Raw genomic sequence first — 8,913 nt, 5'->3', positions numbered from 1 at the left:
GAGATAAAGGAGAGGGGAGAGGACAGAGCCCTGGGGGACGCCAGCAGTGGGATAAAAGATACGAGAGTTGGTGTTGTGGAGGGTGACATAGGAAGGACAGTGCGAGAGGAATGAAGCGACCAGATAGACAAAATTGATAGGCAGGGCGTAGGTTTGGAGTTTAAAGAGAAGACCAGGATGCCATACACGCTCATAGGCATTTTGGAGGTCAAGGGAAACAAAAATAGCGGAGCAATGGGAGTTGAGCTGGAGGGACAGAAGGTGAACAAGGTTAAAGGGTTGGTCTTCAGTGAAGAAGGAGGGCAGGAAGCCACACTGGGTAAGTAGGAGGAGGTGGTGTTGAGTAAGGTGCTGATGAATACGGTGAGAGAGGAGGGATTCGAAGACCTTACTGAAGACAGAGGTGAGGCAGATGGGATGATAGGAAGAGGCGGCAGAAAGGGGTTTCTTGGGTTTGAGGAATAAGAGGATGCAGGAGGTCTTCCACAGGTCAGGGTAGAAGCCGTTAGAGAGGATGACATTATAGAGATAGGCGAGGACAGTCAGAAAAGAATAGGGGCTTTCTTGAAGGTGGCGGTAGGTGACACAGTTGTGACTAGGAGTCGTGTTGCGTTTGGACCGGAGGGTAAGTTTAATGTCTTGTGCTCTGATGGGAGTGTTTATGCTTGAGGGGGGCAACTGCCCCAAGTACTGGAGACGGGGAGCAAGTGGAGCAACTAAGGTATTGGTGCATTCCATGACAGTGGGGAAGGGAGAATAATCAAAGTGGGGATCATCTGGGATGGAGAAGACCTCAGAAAGGTGGGAAGCGAAGTAGTTGGCCTTACTGAGGTTGTCAGGAAGGGGGCGATCTTTATGGAGAAAGGGGTAGTGGGGAGTGAAAAAGGAACCAGTAAGGCGATGGAAGGTGGACCAGTACTTGGAGGAGTTGATAGGGAGGGTGGCGTTGAGTTGTGTGCAGGTCTGGCGCCAGTCCTGGCGTTTCATTGCTGTAATAAGGTTCTGTATGTGTCGTCGTATTTGCCGGTGGTGTTGGAGTGCATCCCTGTCACAAGTGCGCAGGAAGGAGCGATAGAGGCGGCAAGATTCACAGCGGAGGAGGACAGCCCACTGAGGGAGAGTGGGACGGTATGGGTGGATTGTTTTAGTAGGAACATGGGCCTCAATGGTGTCAGTAATTACCTTCTGAAGGAAGGACAAAGCATGGATGATGTGGTCAGGGTGGCGAGGGTGGCTTTCGACCTGGGTGGTGATGGATTCCCAGTAGGCATCCCAGTTGGCACAGTGGTAGTCATGGACAACCTTGGGAGGGGGTGCAGGGTGGGGAGCCAGAGGGGGGTGGTGAGCAGACATTATGATGAGAAGGATGGGGAGGTGATCGCTACCTGTGGGGTCAAGGATAGCGACGGCAATATGCCCAAGGAGATTGGCAGAGGCAATGACAACATCTGGGGTGGTGTCACTTTCGAGTTGGGTGTGCTGGGGAAGGGGAACAAGGTCACCTTGGATCATGGAGGGGAACTGATACCACCACCAAAGGGCGGCAGTAGTGTGGCTATGGATGTTTAGGTCGGCAGCAATCACATAGGTGGAGAAGGTGTGGTCAACGTGCGAGATGAATTCATAAGGAAGAGGAACAGTGGAGCGGACATAGATGGTGGCACAGGTAATGGTGAGGGAAGGAAGAAGACGCTGAGGATAAGGTGTTCAGTGGGTCATCGAGGAGAGGTTGTGGCCGGACGGGGATATGCTTAAGGTGGCCAATAGCGACTCCACCCTGTGCAAGAGGACCAGGAGCGTCAGTGCGGTGGAGGATATAGGGAGAAGTGTGGATAGAATGATGGGGCTGGAGAAAGGTTTCGTTCAAGAGGATGCGATACTTGTGTCGCGCCATGGCGGGAAGAGAGGGGGGGAAGAGAGGGGGGGAAGAGAGGGGGGGAAGAGAGGGAAAGGAAGAGGCTTAAACTAGGGTGTCGAGGCAGGTGAAGGTGAAGTGGGCTCGGTTGTGGGAGTAAGTGGCAAAGGTGTTCAGGTGGAAAATGGAGCGAGTGGCAAGGGAGATTTGTTGGAAGGTGTGGGGGTGCTGAAACAGGTGAGTGTTTTGGAGTACAATGGTAAGGAACCGGATGATGTCCTCGGCCATGGGCGGTGGACAGAGGGAATTGTTGGGGTGGACAGGGGTATCAACAGGACAGACAGGGACTGTAAGCTCAGGGGTGGCTGGAGGGAGTTTGGCTTTACACTTGTGGGAGTAGATGGGATGGGGGCCATTGCAGGTGTTACAGGAAGGAGGAGCAGCCAGGTTGGGTCAGTTCTTAAGAAAGTGGGAGGCCTTGCAATGGGGACAGGTGGGGGGGGGTTTGCAGTTGGGGGTAGGTGGTCATTGTACATCAGGCACTGCTGGCAGTGGTAGGATTGGGGAGGGGATTTGGAGGATTCAACAGGGTGGCGATGGTGCTATATCAGGGCACCCTGGCTGAGGAGCGGGCGGACTCAGAGCAGATTTCCAGGTTCAGGTGGTAGTTTAGTTCCACCAACACCTCATCCTCCGTGATCACTGGGCTGAGCTCGGTGATCACAGCGGTGTAGGTGGGGGGGACGGGGAGATGGGGAGGCTGGGGCTCACGAGGAGTGGAAGAGGAAAGGAAGGTGTCAGAGATGCATGGGGGTAAAACATAGCTCGTGGGAGTTTAAGGAGGAGGTCCGTGTGAAAGGAGGGGGACGAGGACTCGATAAAGACTGAGTCCCTGTGAGGAATGAGTTGGGAGCACCAGGTAAATACTTTCGTATCTCCACAGTGAGGGTACGGGCATCAAGGAACTTAGGATCAAGATTTGACAGGACAAAGGTGTGGAGAGTGGGGCCCGGGATATGGGTGTTTGGAGGAGGGATGGTGTCCACAGAGACGACAGGAGGAGGGGGAGTTGGTGTTGACTTTTTGTGGGAAGTGGCGGGAGCAGAGTCGGTAATGACGCGCTTTTGGGGTTTTTTGGAGACTGGAGGCTGGGAGGAGGGGAGAGGGACGGGGAGGAGAGGGAGGTGGCGGGTGGCAGATCCGTGTGGCGTACTGGAGGCGCCGGGAGAAGCAGCCGGTTCAGTGGTGGCGACGGTGGCTCGGCGCGACGTGATGCGTGCAGGTGATGCAGATGACAAAGTGACGGGGTGGGTGAGAGAGGGGAAGCCGACCACCTGAGGGGCGGCAGCAGAAGCGGCAACAGAGGCGTACGTGAGCGCAGGGGTAGTAGTGGGAGCCGTTGAGGGTGTGGAGGCTGGAGGAAGGGTGTAGAGGTGTGGGTATACTGCAGGGGAGGAGATAGGGGGATGGGTAAGTGGGGGAAGGGGAGGTGAGGTGTAAGCAGGAAGGCCAGGGGCAGCACTCCAGGAAGTGACTGTGGAAGAGGGGGAGGGAAGGTGTAGATGACAGTGAAGGTGGCAGTACTCATGGCGGACGAACGGCGACGGACGGACAGCAGGCGACGGCGGGGGCAGCGGCGGCGAGGGACGGCGAGCGGGCAGGCAGGCAAGCAGGCAGGCGGACGGACGGGTAGACAGACAGACAGACGTCTTCGAAGACGGAGATTCCACCCTGAGAGTAGCCCAGGCTCTGCAATCTGACGTTTTCGAAGGAGGGGATCCAACCCTCTAGATCTATATTGCACGATGTCCGCAACAAATTACGTCTTTTTTCGACCGAAATTGACCGAGAAAAAAAAAAGTGTTGCATTAGTTATTGATGTAAGACGCAGGCATATTATGTAAAATATTACAACAGTACAGTAATAAATTAACACGATTTAAATTTAAATTTTTAAACATTTATTAAAAATCCATGTGGAATAAGAAGTACCCCATTCATAGACATTACTATTAAAGGAAACCGTTTCACTACTTCTAAGATGGTTTCTCCTTTGACCAGCAGAGAGCACCGAAGTCTGGTGTGGTGCTTGCCGTGTGTTGACACGTTCAGACGGCACCGCAGACAACAGACACAGGGTGAATTCTCCCAACCATTAACTCGCGCCCCTGATGACAGGTGGGATAAGATGTGTCTACAAAATGCCGTCAAAAATATTATTGTATACACACCATCTGCGAAGTCACAGAGGTAATTTAACAGTTCGTCCATGTCTGAGTCTAATCGTTGCGTGAGTCTTGATATATCACCTCGAGAACACACAGCGTATTTACCATTCTTTGTTTTCATTACTAGTGGACGTCTTGGATTCGTTTGGTTGTCTCTGTCACTCCGTTGCTTCTTCCGTTTTGTCGTCGTAAGGTCTCTCTCCATCGTCCGTCGTTGTTTCGTGTCCGTCCTTTCCGTTCTTTTGTTTGTTCGCGGGCCGCTCTCTGTTTGGTCCCCCGCGCTTTCTCGGCCACCCCGTGACCGTTCCAGTCGCGGTTACAACAGGTTACAACAGTGTCCAAGTGTCTTCCTTTATCAGTTCTGTACTGAACGATACTGCCATAACCTGCTCAAAACTGTCGGAAATGCCGCCAAGGATTTTTCGGCACAATGGAAAACGGCACGTACACAATGTCGACTGTCTTGTCTTTGGTGGGACACGAAATTTCAGGAAGCAAAAATCAAGCGAACCACAGCCCTTGGGAGGTGTTACTCAAACTCGACTTAAAAAACTATCTACATTCCAAGCATATGATCCCAAAATCAAAACGAGTAATAGGAAGAAGGATAGGAATAATTGGAAAGAACTCTTTTTCGACACTAAATAAGGATGCGCCGATAAACGAAATGTGGCAAAACAAAAGGTTACCGCAGTATAGAGCTACATAAATACGAGCATAGCTACTAACGAAGACCTACTACGGACGGTCTTGTACAGGCTGGCTGCATCGGCGGTAGACCCGGAGCTAGCTCACAATCGGGGCAGCGACATCACGAGTTAGAGAATGGCAGGGATGAAGGAAACCTTACTTCCTGAAAGACGAAGAGCAGCCAACCCTGAAAACATACCTCATAATATAGAATACTATAGCGAGAGTTGAGAATAGTATGCATATTCTCCACAGGGCACAAAACGCCCGTGATCTCGGTTTATTGCATGAGTTTGAACTATACAAAGCCAAAATACACAGCCGGCCGCGGTGGTCTCGCGGTTCTAGGCGCGCAGTCCGGAACCGCGCGACTGCTACGGTCGCAGGTTCGAATCCTGCCTCGGGCATGGATGTGTGTGATGTCCTTAGGTTAGTTAGGTTTAAGTAGTTCTAAGTTCTAGGGGACTGATGACCACAGCTGTTAAGTCCCATAGTGCTCAGAGCCATTTGAACCATTTTGAACCAAAATACAGGAGCCAGAAAGAGTGCTGAGCGGCAAACGCGATTTTGTACCCAGTGCCTATAACAAGGATTTTTAACAGGCACAGGGAGCAAATGAGGATCCCAATGGGAAATTTAAATGGTATGAAATTTCCTGTTCAGCTGGGTACGTGATGCTCTTTGGCGCTTAAGTCCCTCTGATTTCTTTTTGCCTATACCACATCCTGGCGCCTACAGTTTAACACATTGGGAGTCAACCAAGTTCCCACCGCCTGCCAGCGAGCACTGCAGTTATCATGAGGGGTGTAGAAGTACGAAGTTTTAAAAACGTTTCCATTAGGTTTAACAAAATTTTGAAATAAAGTATTTGATAAGTAATTATTATTATTATTATTGTTATTACTCTAAGCTTCAACTTGCTGTAAAAAAGAAAGATTACGTACGGACTTTTACAAATCAGTATTGATGTGGAACCAGTGAGAGATTAGAAAATTTTAATACTAAAAGGGTAAAATAGTGAATGGTAAAAAATTGACTACCCCTGATCTAACACATACAGTCGCGACATTTCTGCTGCGCCGGTCGGGGTGGCCGAGCGGTTCTAGGCGCTACAGTCTGGAACAGCGCAACAGCTACGTCGCAGGTTCGAATCCTGCCTCGGGCATGGATGTGTGTGATGTCTTTAGGTTAGTTAGGTTTAAGTAGTTCTAAGTTCTACGGGACTGATGACCTCAGAAGTTAAGTCCCATAGTGCTCAGAGCCATTTGAATCATTTGAACCATTTCTGCTGTGAAACTTGCTACCGTTCGACAGCTAGAGTGACACTAGCGCTCCAAGCGGTGAGACAGCAGACAGTCACATGCGTCGTAAGGATAACGTTTGTTCTTAATCATTTTTCTCTTTAATTAACGAAATAATTATTGTATTTTTGCGTTCCATGCATTAATAATTTATCAAGAGACAGTAATTATTGTGAAATAAAAGTAAAAACAGCCTAATCTCACTGATTCAATGGACATAAGCTCCAACTTATTTATGAAGAAGTACTTTCGAATACAACCCAACTGCAGCTTACTCCTCTGTAAGCAAGAAATATAAACACGTATTTCATGCATGAGAAGCATAGTGTCTGTTGTGGTCTGTTATTGTTATGATAGGCACTATCCTCGACACGTAAAAATTTCACTTAAGTTTCAGATAGCCGATAATTTTTATTGATGTAATTACTTTTGCTTCAAAAGCGAATGTGTTGAAGATTCTTGCCGTTTTGACTCAGATGTAGCAACAATTGTGTAATTAGTTTCTTATGTGCTTGGGAACAGTTTTATTGTTTCTGACGTTTTATTATCACGTCCGTGTTTGTCCCTTCCGATACAGGTGTGGTGGCTTATTTGGTAGTTTAAATAATGGAGGTATTGCAGTCCAAACCATTTTTCTGCTATCCGCATTCACTGCTTTGGCTGGAAGTGTAGCAAACAAAACTTCCCTTTGTTGCTCAGATATAAAAAGTTTTTCTGTAAAAGGCCAGGTCTTCTGCTGTTTACTACCAATTTTTTGTTCTTTAAAGAAAACGACATTCTTTGGTAAATATGTGTATGTTACAAAGGAATCGTAAATTAACTGTTCTGTAATGTACCGTTTCATGCCTTCCCCCCACCCCCCATCCCCCATCTCCCCATTTTCCTTAGGAAATTAAAGAAGGACGACTGTGGTGTCATTTTTTAGTTATTGTTCCTCTTTATGGCAGTACATATGCTCTCTATTGTAAGAACTGTTGTATAGATCAATACAAAGTATACTGTCCGCACTCATCCGATACCGTATTCAGAAGAATAGCTTGCTGGCCACTTGGCGCTCTGCCATCGCTGTGGGTAACAACAGCGAGTCAGCTGTCGCGACTGTTACGTTAGACTGTGCGGCTACGCCATCAGAAGGCGCTCACTATTTACTCCAGTCTTTTGTTTCATAGCCAACGGCCTTGCCGCTGTGGTAACACCGGTTCCAGTCAGATCACCGAAGTTAAGCGCTGTCGGGCTGGGCTAACACTTGGATGGGTGACCCTCCGGTCTGCCGAGCGCTGTTGGCAAGCGGGTACACTCGGCCCTTCTGAGTCAAACTGAGGAGCTACTTCACTGAGAAGTGACGGCTCCCATCTCGTAAACTGACACACGGCAGGGAGAATGGTGTGCTGACCACATGCCCCTCCATATCCGCCTCCAGTAACGCCTGTGGCCCGAGGATGACACGGCGGCTGGTCGGTATCCTTGGGCCTTCATGGTCTGTCCGGGCAGAGTTTAGTCTTCTTTTGTTTCATCCGCTTGGCTTCTTTCCACAGTTTTTTTTTTTCAATCACGTTATTTTGTCACCTCTATAGGCTTGTTCTTGTCATGTATTTTTATCTCAAATCACCGCACAAATGCCTCAGAACAAATGCAGAGACCCATTTTGAGCACTGTTTTTTTTTTCGTTCATTTAGAATTTCTACATGATTTAAATATAAAATTCGTCAAGTACAAGCTAATAAACACATTGTAAGGTGTCAGGCAAATCCAACACCTTCCATGAAAACCCTGACATGATAAGCAAATCCAGCAGTATGTCACATAGCTCCGAATAAATCGTGACATTAAATTAACCAAGGTAATACGAGTAAAGAGTGAGCAAATGGAATACCACAGACTAACACAAGAATGCCTAAATGCATGTCATACCTTCCCACCGCGAGACAGACGCAGTTCCGAGAGGAGAAACGAGAACAGAAGCCGAGAGCAGAACCGTGTTAAGCTAGAAGGCCCTACGATAAGGGACGGACACCCACGTCACCAGCCAACCGCCAGGACCACCCCCAGCCCATGTTAAAAGATAGATCCCTCCAGAAGAACAGTATAGATATTACGATAACACTAAAAGGGCCACACAATGACAAGAAAAAATAAAGAAATTGCGAACCAAATTAAAATTCATAATGCAGAAACGACGAAACAAATTGCAGAAACCACGAGACAAATGCGTGAGATTAAAGAACAAAACAAAAAAAATCAGTTACACCTAAATCATATTGAAGACGAGGCATAAGAATCTCGAGAAGTGATAGGAAACGTAATAACAGGTCACTATCAATTGAGAACAGACATTGACAAGGTACAAGCGGACGTACAAACATTGCGTAATGACACTCAGGACAGAAACTAGAGAAACAGATAAACGAAATTACTAGACAGGCAGCAGGTGCAGCTCGTGAAGTTGTTGAAAACAGTGTGTCACACAAACGTATCACAAAAGCAGCGCTGAAAAGATATGATAACCGCATAGTCAAAAAAGAAGCGCAAACGAAGCAACAATTTTTGAAATTGCGAACAGAGTTGTTGCAAACCATTGAAGAGCGTAGTGAACAGGATCGAACAAGCACTGAGTCTGCAACCACATCCGTATCTGTAACAGCACTGGAAAAACAAGCAATTAACGAAAATATCATGCATTTTCGATTCCAATCACAGGCGGAAAATAACATACGTGAAATCAGACAGCCTGCACCGCAACAAACACGTTTCGAAATTCTTGATGATCAAACGGCACCACAAACATATGCTGAACCACAAATGTACGTTTCAAGACAGTCTGAATCGTACAGTGAAGCGG

The 8,913-nt window shown here is 48.0% G+C and overlaps 1 pseudogene; it reads left to right on the top strand.

Annotated features, from left to right (window-relative positions):
* Nucleotides 1-7,242: 7,242 nt before the first annotated feature.
* LOC124799811 lies at nucleotides 7,243-7,360 on the top strand (annotated as a pseudogene).
* Nucleotides 7,361-8,913: the final 1,553 nt, after the last annotated feature.

Source organism: Schistocerca piceifrons, chromosome 5 (genome assembly GCF_021461385.2).
Source record: "Schistocerca piceifrons isolate TAMUIC-IGC-003096 chromosome 5, iqSchPice1.1, whole genome shotgun sequence".
Lineage (NCBI taxonomy): Eukaryota > Metazoa > Arthropoda > Insecta > Orthoptera > Acrididae > Schistocerca > Schistocerca piceifrons.
The sequence above is the reverse complement of the archived record's forward strand: the minus strand, read 5'-3'. Positions and strand labels throughout refer to the sequence as shown.